Source organism: Chiloscyllium plagiosum, unplaced genomic scaffold (genome assembly GCF_037043375.1).
Source record: "Chiloscyllium plagiosum isolate Xiang-an unplaced genomic scaffold, Cpla_swu_hap1 HiC_scaffold_72, whole genome shotgun sequence".
Taxonomy (NCBI): Eukaryota; Metazoa; Chordata; class Chondrichthyes; order Orectolobiformes; family Hemiscylliidae; genus Chiloscyllium; species Chiloscyllium plagiosum.
Genome location: NW_028270211.1, coordinates 47,086 through 65,466, shown reverse-complemented (window position 1 = coordinate 65,466; position 18,381 = coordinate 47,086).

The window sequence follows — 18,381 nt, the reverse complement described above, 5'->3', positions numbered from 1 at the left end:
CCTGGGTTGCAGATCACTGCACTGGGGTGGTGTACACTGTCCTACATGCTGGGAGGGTAACTGCTCCTGGGTTATAGATCAATGCACTGGGATGGTGTACACTGTCCTACATGCTGGGAGGGTAACTGCTCCTGGTTTACAGATCACTGCACTGGGGTGGTGTACACTGTCCTACATGCTGGGAGGGTAACTGCTCCTGGGTTATAGATCAATGCACTGGGATGGTGTACATAGTCCTACATGCTGGGAGGGTAACTGCTCCTGGGTTTCAGATCAATGCACTGGGTGATGTACACAGTCTTACATGCTGGGAGTGTAAGTGCTCCTGGGTTGCAGATCAATGCACTCGAGTGGTGTACACAGTCCTACATGGTGGGAGGGTAACTGCTCCTGGGTTACAGATCAATGCACTGGGGTAAGGTACACAGTCATACATGCTGCAAGGGTAACTGGTCCTGGTTTACAGATCAATGCACTGGGGTTGAGTACAACATCCTACATGCTGGGAGGGTAACTGCTTCTGGGTCACAGATCAATGAACTGGGATGGTGTACACAGTCCTACTCACTTGGAGGGTAACTGCTCCTGGGATGCAGATTAATTCACGGGTGATCACTGCTCAGATCGCTGTGCTGGTCAGTCATTCTGGTTGAGGTTTATAGATAATGCAATGATGTGGTCTGTGCAGCTCCCCATGCTGGATGGATATTTGTTTCAGGTTCACACATGAGTGCCCTATTGTGGTCAGCACAGCTCCCAGTGCTGGATAGATATCTAGTCCGGGTTTATAGATCAATGCACTGCTGTAGTCTGCAGTACTCCACTCTGGACAGATCGCTGGATTGCATTGACCAGTGTAATGGATGAATCTGGACAGATTGCTGGGTTGTACTGAGCAGTACACTGGCCTGGTCGACACAGTGTTCCACGATGAACAGCTATCTCCTCTGGGTCGATAGTTTCTGGACTGGTTCTGTGCGTTGGATTGAGAATGTGGTATATCTAACCCTTTAAGCTGATCTGGCAATGCCTTTAATGCCCATTCCTGTGATTGGACCCTCTGTCTCTCACCCCATTAATGTTACAGTGTGCCCATGCACAGTGCATCATGTTGGTGGGGTGGGTAGGGGGAAAGGTGATGGACAGGTCAAAGAGTTCCCCGGCATGTTCTGTCCCCGACATTCCATAACTGCCATTCCCCGGAACGTTCTGTCCCCGACATTCTATAACTGACATTCCCCGGAACGTTCTGTCCCCAACATTCTATAACTGACATTCCCCGGAACGTTCTGTCCCCGACATTCTATAACTGACATTCCCCGGAACGTTCTGTCCCCGACATTCTATAACTGACATTCCCCGGAACGTTCTGTCCCCGACATTCTATAACTGACATTCCCCGGAACGTTCTGTCCCCGACATTCTATAACTGACATTCCCCGGAACGTTCTGTCCCCAACATTCTATAACTGACATTCCCCGGAACGTTCTGTCCCCAACATTCTATAACTGACATTCCCCGGAACGTTCTGTCCCCAACATTCTATAACTGACATTCCCCGGAACGTTCTGTCCCCAACATTCTATAACTGACATTCCCCGGAGCGTTCTGTCCCCAACATTCTATAACTGACATTCCCCGGAACGCTCAGTCCCTGACATTCTATAACTGCCATTCCCCGGAACGTTCTGTCCCCAACATTCTATAACTGACATTCCCCGGAACGCTCAGTCCCTGACATTCTATAACTGCCATTCCCCGGAACGTTCTGTCCCTGACATTCTATAACTGACATTCCCCGGAACGTTCTGTCCCTGACATTGTTTGTGAAAGGCCGGACGACAGTGAATTGAACAAATGATAAGATCCCGAGGGAAGAGATCCCGTTCCAGGGAGAAGGAGACAATGTTCCGAAGGCCCCTCAGGCAGTTAAAGGGGTGAATACGTTTTCCCTGCGTTTACATTTCTCCACGTCACAGGATCGACCACAATTTAGACCAAAACACAGGAATTCCCAAACTCCGTTTGTCTTCAGGAAACTGGGCGAGAATCCTTCAGGACAGCAACGTTCCCACCCTCCGTATTAGGAACTGGGAAGGAGTGACCTGTGTCTGCTCTCGAATGTTCGAGTGTGTGGGAATGTTCTAGAAACCATCTGTCCTTATGGATGTGTCTCGGTGTGTTTGGGGAGGCAGGGTTTCTTGTGGTTTAATGTCATATTTTTGTCAGTAATTCCGACCTTCCCATTTGTTATTCCAGCTCCAATAATTTTAATAAATCCCTGAATGCAGGGACACATTTGGAAATCTCACTGGGTCCCCGATCAAACGGTTCCCTTTGCCTCCAGGCTGATGGATAATGGGTTTGTTTTCCTTCCTCACAGTTAACGTAGTGACCATCTACGTCCTGCTTTATAAAGATTGTGGATTGTCTCCATGTGTCAGACGTTACCTGGGGGCCATGGCAGCGGCGGATCTCCTGGTCATTATCCTCGACCTCATCCTGAGACACATTCCCATTGTTTATCGGGAACAGTTTTATTTCCTGTACTCCGTCCCCGTGTGTAATATCCACGCCGTCCTGCTTTATGCAGCCACTGACTGCTCTGTCTGGTTCACCGTCACTTTCACCTTTGATCGGTTTGTGGCCATTTGTTGCCAGAAGCTGAAAAGTAAATATTGCAGTGAGAAGACGGCGGCTGTGGTTCTGGGAGCAGTGACTGTGCTGAGCTGTTTAAAGGACATTTTCTGGTATTTTATGCTCAAGGCTCGGTATTACCTGGGGAACGAGCCCTGGTTTTGTGAGGCAACAGTCGCTGTTTATTACTCCAGTGTCTGGGTCATAATCGAGTCCCTCCACCACATTCTAACCCCGTGTGTCCCATTTCTCCTGGTTCTGCTGCTCAATGTTCTCACCGTCAGACACATTGTAGTGACCAGCAGAGCCCGCAGGAGACTCCGCACTCACACCAATGGGGACGTTCAGTCTGACACAGAAATGAGAAACCGAAAAAAATCCATCATTTTACTGTTTGTGATCTCGGCCAATTTCATCCTGTTATGGTCAACGTTAATGCTGTATTCTATATGGAGACGGTTGTATGAGTTTGGGTATCGGTCTGTGAGTCTCCATTACATTGTGCTGGAATTGGGCTTCATGCTGCAGCTCCTCAGTTGCTGCACAAACACCGCGATTTATGCCGTGACCCAGACTAAGTTCAGGCAGCAGCTGAAGAATGTGCTGAAATATCCCTTCACCCAAATCCATCCATCCATCAAATTCCTTCATTAATCCCATCCGGGATTTTCTCATTTCAGTTCCGTGTTTCAGCAATGGAGCAGCCTGTCACTATGGTAACAGACTGAGGGTAGCGCTGGGTTGTCCATCCTTATCCCACAGGGGGGTTACAGGGACACAGTTCAATGTTTCTCACAACTCAGGGGCCAGTGAGAAAAGGCACCATCCCACTGACTGTATCCATCACTTCCATTTGTAACCAGTAAAAATGTTGATTAAAGCGTGCCGAGCAGCAGAGTGACCGATGTTGTTGTGTGTCTTTGTGTTGGAGAAGCTGAGCTGGAGAGAGACAGACTCAGCCCCAAGTCCTGGTCCTCAGGGAAGGGGAGGGCACCGCGCCCTGAGCTCAGGAGCTGGGTTTAACTCCCTCTGTCCCTCCCATTCCAACCTGTCCTCCCCATTTCCTCTCCCCCACTCTCTCCACCTGCTTCCACTCTTTCCTCTCCCCCTCCCCTGCACTCTCTCTCTGTCCTGCCGGCTGTCTCCCTCCCGCAATTCCGTCTCTACTCCATTTTTCCCCCTCCTGTCACCTCCCACATCTCTCTATCATCTCACAACCACCCCTCCAACCACATGCAGCCACAGCACCACCCACTACCCGCCTTCCCAGTTTCTGGATCAGAGGGAGGTGGACGCGTCAGGGAGACAGGCTGCGTCAGAGAGGGAGGGAGGGGCAGGAGGAAGAGATATTTAGTCAGAGAGAAACTGAGGGAGGTGGGGAGAAAGAGAGACCGAGGTAGGTGGATCGAGAGTGAGAGAAGGTAGAGAGAGAGTGAAGGAGCAGGGAGAGAGGGAGAGAGAGGGGGGGGGGTGCAAGGGAGAGAAAAGGTGAGAGAGAGAGAGAAATAGTGGAAGACATAACGAGAGAGGGGTCAGAGAGTAGGGGACAGAGAGAGGGGAGACAGAGAGAGAGGGACAGAGAGGGAGGGGGACATAGAGAGGGGGGGACAGAGAGAGAGGGGGACAGAGAGTGGGGGACAGAGAGAGAGAGGGGGACAGAGAGAGATGGGGACAGAGAGAGGGGGACAGAGAGAGAGGTACAGAGAGAAATGGGGGACAGAGAGAGGGGTTCAGAGAGATGGGGACAGAAAGATGGGGACAGAGAGATGGGGACAGAGAGAACGGGAGAGAGGGGAACAGAGAGAGGGGGACAGAGAGAGAGGGACAGAGAAAGAGGGAAAGAGAGAGGGGTCAGAGAGAGGGGGACTGAGAGAGGGGGACAGAGAGAGAGGGGCACAGAGAGAGGGGGACAGAGAGAGAGGGACAGAGAGAAGGGGGGGCAGAGAGATGGGGACAGAAAGAACGGGAGAGAGAGGGGGATCAGAGAGAGGGGGACTGAGAGAGGGGGACAGAGAAAGGGGGACAGAGAGAGGGGTCGGAGAGATGGGGGCAGAGAGAGGGGGACAGGGAGAGAGGGACAGAGAGAAAGGGATGACAGAGAGATGCGGACAAAGAGAACGAGAGAGAGAGGGGGACAGAGAGAGGGGGACTGAGAGGGGGAGGCAGAGAGTGGGGAACAGAGAGAGAGGGGGACAGAGAGTTGGGGACAGAGAGAGGCGACAGATAGTGGGGGATGGAGAGAGTGGGGGACAGAGGGGGACGGGGGGACAGACAGGGAGGTGACAGAGAGAGGAGGGAGTGAGAGGGGGACACCGAGAGAGGGGGCACAGAGAGAGGGGGACAGAGAGAGGGGGCAGAGAGAGGGGACAGAGAGAGAGGGGGACAGAGAGAGGGGGACAGAGACAGAGGGGGACAGAGAGATGCAGGACAGAGTGGGGAGAGGGGGTACAGAGAGAGTGGGACAGAGAGAGGGAGGTGACAGAGAGAGAGAGTGACAGAGAAAGAGGGGCAGAGAGAGACGGGGGACAGAGAGAGAGGGGTGGAGAGAGAGTGACGGAACAGAGAAGGGGGACAGACAGGAACACAGAGCGGGGAGAGGAGGGAAAGAGACAGTGGGGACAGAAAAAGTGGGGTACAGAGGGGGGGCAGAGAGAGGAGTATAGGGGGACCGAGAGAGGGGGACAGAGAGGGGGGAACAGAGAGGGGGTGACAGAGAGAAAGGGGACGGGGGACAGAGAGAGGGGGAAAGAGAGAGAGGGAGGGGACAGAGAGAGAAGGGGGGACGCAGAGAGAGGGGACAAAGAGAGGGGGTCAGAGAGAGGGGGACAGAGAGAGGGGGACAGAGAGGGGGGCGGAGAGAAAGGGCAGAGAGAGAGGGGCAGAGAGAGAGGGGGGCAGAGAGGGAGGGAGGGGACAGAGAACGGAGGACAGAGAGAGGGGGATAGAGAGAGGGTGGCAGGGAGAGGGGGACAGAAAGAAGAGGGCAGAGAGAGCGTGGGAAAGAAAGAGGTGGAAAGACAGGGGGACAGAGTGGACGGACAGAGAGAGTGGGGACAGAAAGAAGGTGGGACAGAGAGAGGGGGGACAGAGAGGGGGGCGGTCAGAGTGGGAGGGGACAGAGAGGGGTGCGTTCAGAGAGGGAGGGGACAGAGAGAGAGGGGGGTACAAGAGAGTGGCGGGAGTGAGGTAGGGGAGAGATGGGGAGAGAGGGGGGTAAAGAGAGGAGGAAGAGAGAGAGTGTGGACAGAGAGAGGGGGATAGTGAGTGGGGGGGCAGAGAGAGAGAGGTGAACAGAGAGATGGAGACAGAGGGAGAGGAGGGTACAGAGAGAGGGGGGACAGACAGAGGGGTGACAGGGATAGAGGGGTACAGAGAGAGAGGGACAGAGAGAGGGGGACAGAGAGAGGGGTAAAACGAGGGGGACAGGGGAGACAGGGGGGATTGAGAGAGGGGGGAAGTGAGAGAGGGACAGAGAGAGGCGTGGGGGTCAGAGAGAGAGGGATGGGGTACAGAGAGAAGGGGAATAGAAAGAGGGGGGACAGAGAGAGTGGAACGGAGAGAGGGGGGACTGGGGGGTGGAAAGAGGGGGCACAGAGAACGGAGGACAGAGAGAGGGGGACAGAGAGAGGGTGGCAGAGAGAGGGGGACAGAAAGAAGAGGGCAGAGAGAGCGTGGGAAAGAAAGAGGAGGAAAGACAGAGGGGGACAGAGTGGACGGGCAGAGAGAGTGGGGACAGAAAGAGGGTGGGACAGAGAGGGGGGACAGAGAGAGGGGGACAGAGAGAGGGGTGACAGAGGGGGGTACAGGGAGAAGGAGGGACAAGAGAGATGGGACAGAGAGAGTGGGGACAGTGAGAGAGGGGAGACAGAGAGACGGGGGCGCAGTAGAGTGGGCAAGGGGACAGAGATGGGGGGACAGAGAGGGGGTTATAGAGAGGGGGGGACAGAGAGAGGGGGGACAGAGAGGGGGATAGAGAGAGGGGGATAGAGAGAGGGGGATAGAGAGGGGGGACAGAGAGAGGGGAACGGAGAGAGAGGGGGAACAGAGAGGAGGGATAGAGAAGTGGGGACAGAAAGAGGGGAACGGACAGAGAGGGGGTACAGAGAGAGGGGGGCACAAAGAGGGGTGGACAGAAAGAGGGGACAGAGAGAGGGTGGAAAGAAAGAAGGGAGAAAGAGAGAGGGGGACAGAGGGGGCGGACAGAGAGTGGGGACAGAGAGAGGGAGGGACAGAGAAAGGGTGGACAGAGAGAGGGAGGACAGAGAGGAGGGTGACAGAGCAGGGGGTACAGAGAGGGGGACAGAGAGAGGGGAGGCAGAGATAGGGGACAGAGAGAGAGTGGGGACAGAGAGAGGGGGGTGGACAGAGAGATGGGGACAGACTGAGAGGAATGTACAGAGAGAGGGGTGGACAGAGAGAATGGGGACAGGGAGGAGGGTGACAGACAGAGGGGGACAGAGCGGGGGGACAGAGAGGGGGGGGACAGAGAGAGGGGAGAAAGTGAGAGAGTGGGGACAGAGAGGGGGGTGGACCGAAAGGTGGTGACAGAGGGAGAGGAGGGTACAGAGAGAGGGGTGGACAGAGAGAATGGGGACAGAGAGAGAGTGGAAAGAAAGAGGGGGGGAAGAGAGAGGGGGACAGAGCGGGCGGACAGAGAGAGTGGGGACAGAGAGAGAGGGGGACTGAGAGAGGAGGGAACAGAGGGAGAGGGGGTCAGAGAGAGGGGTGACAGAGAGAGAGGAGGACAGAGAGAGAGGGGGACAGAGGAAGACGGGGGGACAGAGTTAGGGGGACAGTGGAAGAGGAGGGAGAGAGAGAGGCGGACAGAGAGAGAGGGAGGACAGAGAGAGGTGGTACAGAGAGAGGGGGATGGAGAGAGGGGGAACAGAGCGAGTCGGGACAGTGAGAGAGGGGAGACAGAGAGACGGGGGCGTAGTAGGGGGGCAGGGGGACGGAGAAGGGGCACACAGAGGGGGAATGAGAGAGGGTGACAGATGGGGCGTACTGAGAGCGGGGAAAAAGAGAGAAGGAGAGGCAGAGAGAGAGGGGGACCGAGAGAGGGGGACAGAGAGCGGGAGAGATGGTGGGGTGGGGGGGGGGGGGTGCAGAGAGTTTGGGGGTCACAGAGAGAGGGGCGGCAGAGGGGGCAGAGAGAGCTGTACTGAGAGAGGGGTACAGAGAGACAGGGGGGACAGAGAGAGAGGGGGGACAGAGAGGGGGGGGACAGAGAGTGGGGGGACAGTGAGAGGAAGACAGCGAGAGAGGGGGATACAGAGAGAGAGAGAGGAAAGAGAGAGGGGGACAGAGAGAGAGGGGGCAGAGAGAGTGGGGACCGAGAGAGGGGGACAGAGCGGGGGAACCGAGAGAGAGAGGGGGGACAGAGAAAGAAGGACAGAGAGAGGAGGGAACAGAGGGAGAGCTGGTCAGAGGGGGGTCAGAGGGGGAAGAGAGAGGGGTGACAGAGAGAGAGGGGTTCAGAGACAGGGTGACAGAGAGAGAGTGGGGACCGAGAGAGGGGGTGCCAGAGAGAGGGGAGAAAGAGAGAGATGGGGGATGGAGAGACGGGGTGGACAGAGAGATGGGGACAGAAGGAGAGGAGGGTACAGAGATAGGGGTGGACAGAAAGAGGGGGACAGTGAGAGGGTGGAAAGAAGGAGGGGGAAAGAGAGATGGGGACAGAGCGGGGGGACAGAGAGAGTGGTGACAGAAAGATGGAGGGACAGAGAAAGAGAGGGACAGAGAGAGGGGGCAGAGAGGAAGGGGACAGAGAGGGGGCGGTCAGAGAGAGAGGGGGTCAAAGAGAGAGGGGGATAGAGAGAGAGGGGTCAGAGAGAGGAGGAGAGAGAGGGCTTGGTCAGAGAGAGGGGTCAGAGAGAGAGGGGGGACAGACAGAGAGGGGGACAAGAGAATGGGGAAGAGAGAGGATGGAGTGATAGGAGAGAGAGAGGGCATAGAGAGATGGGGAAGAGAGTGGGGGGACAGAGAGAGGGGTACAGAGGGAGAGGGAGGGACAGAGTGAGGAGGTGACAGAGAGAGTGGGGGAGAGAGGAGCATGACAGAGGAGGGCGTACAGAGAAGGGGGGACGGGGGGACAGAGGGGGGGCAGAGATAGGGGGACAGAGAGAGTGGGGACAGGGAGAGGGGGGTGAACAGAGAAAGTGGTGACAGAGAGAGGGTGGGACAGAGAGAGGGGGGCAGAGACGAGGGGACAGAGAGGGGGCGGTCAGAGAGGGAGGGGACAGAGATGGAGAGGGTGACAAGAGAGTGGCGAGAGAGAGGTAGGGGAGAGATGGGGAGAGAGGGGGTAAAGAGAGGGGATAGAGAGAGAGTGTGGACAGAGAGAGGGTGATAGTGAGTGGGGGGACAGAGAGAGAGGTGGACAGAGAGATGGAGACAGAGGGAGAGGAGGGTACAGAAAGAGGGGGGACAGACAGAGGGGTGACAGGGAGAGAGGGGTACCGAGAGAGAGGGACAGAGAGAGGAGGACAGAGAGTTGGGTAAAACGAGGGGGGACAGTGGAGACAGGGGGGATTGAGAGGGGGGGACAGCGAGAGAGGGACAGAAAGAGGCGTGGGGGGTCAGAGAGAGGTGGATGGGGCGACAGAGAGAAGGGGGATAGAAAGAGGGGGACAGAGAGAGAGGGGAACGGAGAGAGGGGGGGGGGGACAGAGGGGGGACAGAGAGAGGGGGATAGAGAGAGGGGGACAGAGGGAGGGGGGAGAGAGAGGGGTGACAGAGGGGCGTACAGGGAGAAGGTGGGACAGAGAGAAAGGGGACAGAGAGAGTGGGGGCAGTGAGAGAGGGGAGACAGAGAGACTGGGGCGCAGTAGAGGGGGCAGGGGGACAGAGATGGGGGGACAGAGAGAAGGGAATGAGAGAGGGGGTTCAGAGTGGGCGGACTGAGAGCGTGGTGACAGAGAGAAGGAGGGGCAGAGAGAGGGGGACCGAGAGAGGGGGACAGAGAGGGGAGAGACAGGGGTGGGAGGCAGAGAGAGTGGGGTTCACAGAGAGAGGGCGGCAGAGGGGGCAGAGAGAGGTGTACACAGAGAGGTGGACAGAGAGAGAGCTAGGGACAGAGGGGGGGGGGACAGAGAGAGAGGGGGTGCAGAGAGTGGGGGACAGAGAGAGTGGGACGGAGAGAGGAGAGAACAGAGGGAGAGGGGGTCAGTGGGGGCAGAGGGGGAAGAGAGAGGGGTGACAGAGAGAGGTGGTACAGAGAGAGGGGGATAGAGAGAGGGGGGACAGAGAGAGGGGAGACAGAGAGGTGGATAGAGAGAGGGGGATAGAGAGAAGAGGATAGAGAGAGGGGGGGCAGAGAGTGGGGAACGGAGAGAGAGGGGGGCCAGAGAGGAGGGATAGAGAAGAGGGGACAGAAAGAGGGGAACGGACAGAGAGGGGGTACAGAGAGAGGGGGACACAGAGAGGGGTGGACAGAAAGAGGGGACAGAGAGAGGGTGGAAAGAAAGAAGGGAGAAACAGAAACGGGGACAGAGGGGGAGGACAGAGAGTGGGGACAGAGAGAGGGAGGGACAGAGAAAGAGGGGGACAGAGAGAGGCGGACAGAGAGAGGGGTGGACAGAGAGATGGGAACAGAGGGAGAGGAAGGGACAGAGTGAGAAGGTGACAGAGAGAGTGGGGACAGAGAGGTGGGTGACAGAGCAGGGGGTACAGAGATGGGGGACAGAGAGTGGGGGGACAGAGATAGGGGACAGACAGAGAGTGGGGAAGGAGAGAGGGGGGTGGACAGAGAGATGGGGACAGACTGAGGGTGATAGAGAGAGTGGGGACAGACAGAGGGGGACAGAGCGGGGGGAAAGAGAGAGGAGAGAAAGTGAGAGAGTGGGGACAGAGAGAGGGGGTGGAGAGAGAGTGGGGACAGAGGGAGAGGAGGGTACATAGAGAGGGGTTGACAGAAAGAGGGGGACAGAAAGAGGGTGGAAAGAAAAAGGGGGGAAGAGAGAGGGGGAAAGAGTGGGCGGACAGAGAGAGTGGGGACAGAGAGAGAGGGGGACTGAGAGAGTAGGGAACACAGGGAGAGGGAGTCAGAGAGAGGGGGCAGAGGGGGAAGAGAGAGGGGTGACAGAGAGAGAGGAGGACAGAGAGAGAGGGGGACAGAGGAAGAGGGGGACAGAGTGAGGGGACAGAGAGAGGGGGACAGAGGAAGAGGGGGAGAGAGAGAGGCGGACAGAGAGAGAGGGAGGACAGAGAGAGGTGGTACAGAGAGAGGGGGATAGAGAGAGGGGGAACAGAGAGAGTCGGGACAGTGTGAGAGGGGAGACAGAGAGACGGGGGCGTAGCAGGGGGGCAGGGGGACGGAGAGGGGGCACAGAGAGAAGGATTGAGAGAGGGTGACAGATGGGGCGTACTGAGAGCGGGGGGACAGAGAGAAAGAGGGGCAGAGAGAGAGGGGGACCGAGAGAGGGGAACAGAGAGCGGGAGAGACGGTGGGGTGGGGGCGGTGCAGAGAGATTGAGGGTCACAGAGAGAGGGGCGGCACAGGGGGCAGAGAGAGCTGTACAGAGAGAGGGGGACAGAGAGACAGGGGGACAGAGAGAGGGGGGCAGAGAGAGAGGGGGACAGAGAGAGAGGGGGGCAGGGAGAGTGGGGACAGAGAGAGGGGACAGAGTGAGGGGGTGCCAGAGAGAGAGGAGAAAGAGAGAGATGGAGGACAGAGAGACGGGGTGGACAGAGAGATGGGGACAGAGGGAGAGGAGGGTACAGAGAGAGGGGTGGACAGAAAGAGGGGGGCAGAGAGAGGGTGGAAAGAAAGAGGGGGGAAAGAGAGAGGGGGACAGAGCGGGCGGCCAGAGAGAGTGGTGACAGAAAGATGGAGGGACAGAGAAAGAGAGGGACAGAGAGAGGGGGCAGAGAGGAGGGGGCCAGAGAGGGCTTGGTCAGAGAGAGAGGGGATCAAAGAGAGAGGGGGATAGAGAGAGGGAATCAGAGAGAGAGGGGGGACAGACAGAGAGGGGGACAAGAGAATGGGGAAAAGAGAGGATGGAGTGAGAGGGGAGAGAGAGGGCATAGAGAGATGGGGAACAGAGTGGGGGGACAGAGAGAGGGGGACAGAGAGAGAGGGACGGTCAGAGAGAGAAGGGGCAGAGAGAGGGGGGCAAGAGAGTGGTGGGAGAGAGTGAGGGAAGAGATGGGGAGAGAAAGGGGGGTAAAAAGAGGGGGAAGAGAGAGAGAGGGTGGACAGAGAGGGGGACAGTGATTGGGCAGACAGAGAGAGGGGGCAGAGAGAGAGGGGGACAGAGAAGAGGGGGGACAGAGAGTAGGGGACAGAGAGGAGGGGACAGAGAGGAGGGGGTCAGAGAGAAGGGGGACAGAGAGTGGGTGACAGCGAGAGAGGGGGACAGAGAGAGGGGGGACAGAGAGAGGGGGGACAGAGAGATGTGTGACAGGGAGAGAGGGTGACAGAGAGAGGGGGGATAGAAAGAGGGTGGACACAGAGACGGGGGCAGAGAGAAGCGGACTGAGGGGGGACAGAGAGAGGGGGATAGAGAGAGTGGGGACAGAGAGAGGGGAACGGAGAGAGGGGGACAGAGAGAGGGGGACAGAGAGAGGGGGACAGAGAATTGGAGGACAGAGAGAGAGAGGACAAAGAGAGGTGAACGGAGAGAGAGGGGCACAGAGAGAGAGGGGCGGTCAGAGAGATAAGGGGCAGAGAGAGAGCGGGGGCAAGAGAGGGGGAACGGAGAGAGTGGGGGCCAGAGAGATGGGGACAGAGAGTGGGGACAGAGAGGAGGGTCGGGGGGGGGGGCAGAGAGAGGGGGGACAGAGAGAGGGGGTCAGAGAGGGGGGAATTGAGCAAGGGGGGACAGAGAGAGGGGGACAGAGAGAGGGTGACAGAGAGGAGGGGGCCAGAGAGGAGGACAGAGAAAGGGCAACGGAGGGAGACGGGGGCATTGAGAGAGGGGTACAGAGAAATGAAGGGACAGAGAGTGGGGAGAGAGAGTGGGAGACAGAGAGAGGGGCAGTCAGAGAGAGAGGGGGCAGAGAGAGAGGGAGGCAAGAGAGTGGGGGGAGAGAGGGAGGGGAGAGATGGGGAGAGAGAGAGGATGGACAGAGAGGGGGACAGTGAATGGGGGGCCAGAGAGAGTGGGCAGAGAGAGGGGTCAGAGAGAGGCGGGATAGAGAGGAGGGTGCACAGAGAGGAGGGGGACAGAGAGGAGGTGGACAGAGAGAGGGGAACGGAGAGAGAGGGGGCCAGAGAGAGGGGGCAGGGAGGGGGGGCAGAGAGAGGGGGGACAGAGAGAATGCAATGGAGTGAGAGGGGGGACAGAGAGACGGGGACAGAGGGAGGAATGGAGAGAGAGCATGGACAGAGAGACGGGGTCAGAGAGGGGGGACAGAGAGGGTGGACAGAGAGTGGGGGCACAGAGAGAGGAGAACGGAGAGGGTGGGGACAGAGAGAGGGGTGACAGAGAGACAGGTAGGACAGAGAGCGCGTGGACATTGCGAGGGGGACAGAGTGGGGACAATGAAAGTGGGGCACAGAGAGAGAGGGGGACAGAGAGAGGAGGTCAAGAGAGGGAGGAGAAAGATGGGGGAGAGAGAGGGGGAGAGAGAGGGGAGACAGATGGTGGAGAGATGGGAGAGAGAGGAGGGGAGAGAGAGGGGAGAGAGAGGGGGAGAAAGAGGGGGAGAGGGGATAGAGAGGAGGGGAGAGAGAGGAGGGAAGAGAGAGGAGGGGAGAGAGAGGGGAGAGAGAGAGGAGAGAGAGCGGGTGAGACGGGAGGGGGAGACGGGAGAGGGAGAGATGGGGAGAGTGAGAGGGTGAGTGAGGGAGGGATTGAGAGAGGGAAGGGGTGAGAGAGGAAGAGAGAGAGGAGAGAGTTCAGTGACAGAGTTGGGGAGAGAGTTAGTGAAGAGAGAATGAGGGGGAGAGAGATAGTGAGGAGGAGAGAGAGAGGGAGTGAGGGGGAAAGGGAGGGGGAGGAGGAGAGATGGGATAGAGAGAGGCGTGGAGAGAGAGGGCGCAGAGAGAAGGGGAAGAGAGAGAGGGGGTAGAGAGCGTGTGGGAGAGCGGGGAGAAGTAGCGGAGAGGGAGAGAGCGGGAGGGAGTAGACAGAGAGAGAGGGGAGAGAGTGAGCTGGACAGAGTGAGGGGGAGAGAGAGAGGGGGAGAGAGAGCGGCAGGGAGAGGGACTGGGAGAGGGGAGCAGAGCGAGGGGGAAGAGGGAGAGGGCAGAGGGAGAGGGGGGCGAGAGTGGGGTCGACAGAGGGGTCGGGAAAGGGGAGGGGGTGAGTGGAGGGGGGAGAGAGGGGTGAGAGGGAGGGGAGTCAGCGCGGGGAGAGAGTGGGGGAGAGAGGGGGATGCAGGGGGAGGGGAGAAGTGGAGAAAGGGGAGATTGAGAGCGGGGAGATAGAGAGGGGAATTGGAGAGGGAAGTGGGATCGGAAGAGAGAGTAGAGAGTGGGGAGAGAGACAGAGGGAGGTAAAGAGAGGGGGAAGAGAGAGGAGAGTAGAGAGACGGTGGAGAGAGAGGTGGAGAGACAGAGGGGAGAGAGAAGGGGAGAGGGAGATCTGCAGAGAGGGGAGAGAGAAGGGGTGAGAGAGAGGGGGAGAGAGAGGGGCGAGAGTGGAGACAATGGTGGGGTGAGAGTGGGGACAAGAGTGGGGAGCGAGAGAGGGGGCGAGGGTAGGGTGAAAGAGGGACCGAGAGAGGAGGGGCGAGACAGGAGGGCAAGACAGGGGGCGAGAGACGGGCGAGAGATGGGCGAGAGATAGGCGAAAGAGAGGATGCGAGAGCTGGGCGAGACAGAGGGGGGAGAGGGGAGAGAGAGAGGGAAGAGAGAGGGGGAGAGACAGGCGGGAGAGAGGGGAGAGGGAGAGAGAGGGCGCGAGAGAGGAGGAGAGAGTGGGGGAGAGAGAGTAGGGGAGAGAGTGGGGAGAGAGAGGGGGAAGAGAGGGGGGTGAGTAGGGTGAGAGACAGGGGCAAGGGCGGTGGGGAGAGACGGTGAGAGAGGGGAGAGAGGTGGAGAGAGAGGGGGAGGGGGGTTAGAGGGGGGATAAAGAGTGGGGAGAGAGTAGGGGAGAGAGCGGGGAGAGAGAGGGGAGAGGGGGCAAGAGTGGGGAAGAGAGAGAGGGGAGAGAGGGGGGAAAGAGAGATGGGAAAGAGTGAGGGAGAGAGAGAGGCGTTGAGAGAGAGGGAGAGAGGGGGAGATTGAGAGGGGAGAGAGGGTGCAGAGAGTGAGGGAGAGACTGATGGGGAGAGACTGATGGGGAGAGACTGGGGTGAAATAGTGGGGGAGGGAAAGTGGGTGGGTAGAGTGGGGGTGGAGAGTGGGTGGGGAGAGTGGGGGTGAGAGTGCGTTGGGTGAGAGGGGAGAGAGACTGGGGTAAGAGAGCGGGGTAAGAGAGCAGGGTAAGAGAACGGAGAGAGAGGTGAAGGAGAGAGGGGAGGGAGAAAGAAAGGGGAAGGAGAGAGAGGAGAGAGAGTGGGGCGAGAAAAAGGGGAGATGGAGAGAGGGGGAAGAGAGAGGGGTGGGAAGAGAGGGGAGAGAGAGAGGGTAGAGAAACAGGGGTATAGACCGAGGGAGAGAGAGACAGAGGGGGGTAGAGAGAGTGGAAGAGAGAGAGGGGAGAGAGAGAGGGGGGGGGAGATAGATGGTGTGAGAGAGGTGGTGAGAGAGGGGTTGAGAGAAGCTATGAGAGGGGGGAGAGAGAGTGGGAGAGAGAGTGGGAGGAGAGAGAGGGGGTGAGAGAGAAAGGCGAGAGAGAGGGGCAAGAGAGGTGCAGAGAGAGAGGGGGAGAGAGGGGAGAGAGTGGGAGGAGAGAGTGAGGGGGAGAGATGGGGTAGAGAGTGAGGGGAGAGAGGGGTGGGAGACAGAGGGGCAGAGAGAGGGGAGAGAGATGTGCGAAGAGAGATGGGTGGTGAGAAATGGGTGGAGAGAAAGGCTGAGTGAGAGGGGGCGAGAGAGAGTGGTTGAAAGAGAGGGGGTGAGAGAGTGTGAGCGAGAGAGAGAGGGGTTGAAAGAGAGGGGGCGAGAGAGAGTGGGGCGAGAGAGGAGTTGAAAGAGGGGGTGAGAGAGAGTGGGGCGAGAGAGAAGGATTGAAAGAGAGGGGGCGAGAGAGAGTGGGGCGAGAGAGAGTGAGGCGAGAGAGAGGGAGCGAGAGAGAGGGGGCGGGAGAGGGGGGTGAGAGAGAGGGGGCGAGAGAGAGCAGTTGAAAGAGAGGGGGCAAGAGAGAGTGGGGCGAGAGAGAGGGGTTGAAAGAAAGTGGGGCAAGAGAGAGTGGGGAGAGAGAGAGTGGGAGAGAACGGGTGCGAGAGAGAGTGGGGCGAGAGAGAGGGGTTGAAAGAAAGTGGGGAGAGAGAGAGAGTGGGGAGAGAGAGGGAGTGAGAGAGGGGAGAGAAGGTAGAGAGACTGGGATGAGAGAGGGGGCGAAAGAAAGGGGCAGAGAGATGGGGAGAGAAAGGGGAGAGAGTTTAGGGAGAGAGCGGTTGGCGTGAGGTGGGAGGGAGGGGGAGAAATAGAGTGTGAGAGTGGGGTGAGACGGGGTTTGATAGAGGGGGTGACAGGGGGCGAGTGAGAATGGGGAGAGAGAGGGTGTGAGAGAGGGTGTGGGAGAGGGGGTGAGAGAGAGGGTGTGAGTCGGTGTTGAGAAAAGGGGAAAGACAGGGGGGTGTGGGAAGAGACGGGGACAGAGAAAGGGGGAGAGGAAGAGGGGGAGTGAGATTGGGAGAGACAGTGCAGAGAGAGTGGGAAAGAGAGAGGGGGGGAGAGTGAGATGTTGAGAGAGGAAGGGGAGAGAGAGTGGAGAGATAAAGAGGGGGACGAGAGAGAGAGGGAGAGAGAGAGAGGGGAGAGAGATGGTGTGAGAGTGGGTGAAGAGAGTAGGGGAGAGTGTGGGGAAAGAGAGTGGTGAAAGAGAGGAGAGAGTGAGAGCATGAGGGAGGCAGCGAGTGAGAGAGGGAAATAGAGGGAGAGATTGAGGCGACAGATTGGGAGAGAGAGTTAGTGAAGAGAGATAGGAGAGAGAGATTGGGGGTCGAGAGAGGGGGTGAGCGGGGTAGAGAGAGAGACATAGAGAGAGGTGGTGAGACAGTGGGGTAGAGAGAGAGAGGGGGAAAGGAGGGGGAGAGAAGGGGAGGCGGGGAGAGGGGGAGAGTGGGGGACAGAGAGGAGAGAGAGGCGGACAGAGAGAGGGGGACAGAGGAAGGGGAACGGAGAGTGGAGGGAAAGAGAGAGGAGGAGAGAGAGGGGGAGAGAGAGACGGGGAGAGAGTGTGGGGAGAGAGTGGGGGAGAGAGTGAGGGAGAGAGTGAGGGAGGAAGAGGGTTGGAGAGAGAGGGGAGAGATTTAGGTGACAGAGTCGGGGGAGAGTTAGTGAAGAGAGAGGGGAGGGAGAGTGAGGTGCAGAGAGAGAGAGTGGGTGAGAGAGAGAGGTGCAGAGAGAGAAGGTAAGAGAGAGAGGGTAGAGAGAAGGGGAGAGAGGAGGGGAGAGGGGGAGAGAGGAGTTAAAGGGGGGGAGAGGGGTATGGAGAGAGGGGGAAGAGAGAGTGGCAGCAGAGAGAGAGATAGGGAGGGGGAAGAGAGACGGAGAGGGCGAGAGAGAGGGGGAGAGAGATGGGGAGAGTGACAGGGAGAGGGGGGAGAGAGGGGGAGGGAGAGGAAGGTACGAGGGAGGGTGAGAGAGGGGGGACAGAAAGAGGGTGAGAGCGGGGGGAGAGCGGTGAGAGAGATGGGGCAGAGAGTGGGGGAAGAGAGTGGAGGAGAGAGAGGGGAGAGTGAGAGGGGGAGAGAGACAGGGAGAACGACGGGGGGAGAGGGGAGAGACAGGGCGAGAGAGGGGGAGGGAGAGAAAGGTGCGAGGAAGGGGGAGAGAGGGAGACAGAAAGGGGGTGAGAGCGGAGGAGAGAGAGGGGAGAGAGATGGGGGTGAGAGTGGGGGTAGAGCGTGGTGGAGAGAGTGGGGAAAAAGAGTGGGGAAAGAGAGTGGGGAAAGAGAGTGGGGGAGAGGGAGGGGGACAGAGGGAGGGGGCAGAGGGAGGGGACAGAGAATGGAGGGAGAGAGAGGGGGAGAGAGGGAGGGGAGAGAGAGTGTGTGAGAGAGTGGAGAGAGAGAGTGGGGGTGAGAGTGGGGTGAGAGTGGGGAAGGGTGAGAGGAGGAGAGAGAGGGGGACAGAGAGAGGGGGCTAGAGGGAGGGGGACAGAGGGAGGGGGCCAGAGAATGGAGTGAGAGAGAGGGGGGAGATAGAGAGGGGAGAGAGAGAGGGGAGACAGTGGGGGAGAGAGAGGAGGAGAGAGAGGGGGACAAAGCGAGGGGGCCAGAGGCAGGGGAACAAAGGGAGGGGGACAGAGAGAGGGGGACATAGGGAGGGGGACAGAGAATGGAGGGAGAGAGGGGGGGAGAGAGAGGGGAGAGAGAAGGGGAGAGTGGGGGAGAGAGAGAGGGGAGAGTCGGGGTGGAGAGAGAGAGAGGAGAGAGTGGGAGCCAGAGGGAGGGGGGCGGAGGAAGGGGGACAGAGGGAGAAAGACAGAGAATCGAGGGAGAGAGAGAGGGGGAGATAGATAGGAGAGAGAGAGGGGGAGAGAGTGTGGGGAGAGAGTGGGGAAGAGAGAGTGGGAGAGAGAGTGGGGGAGAGAGAATGGAGGAGAGAGAGGGTTAGGGAGGGAGGGAGTGAGAAAGAGTGGAGAGAGAGTGGGGGAGAGAGAGTGGGGGAGAGAGTGGGGAGAGAGAGTGGGGGAGAGAGTGGGCAGAGAGAGTGGGGAGAGAGTGGGGGAGAGAGTGGGGGGAGA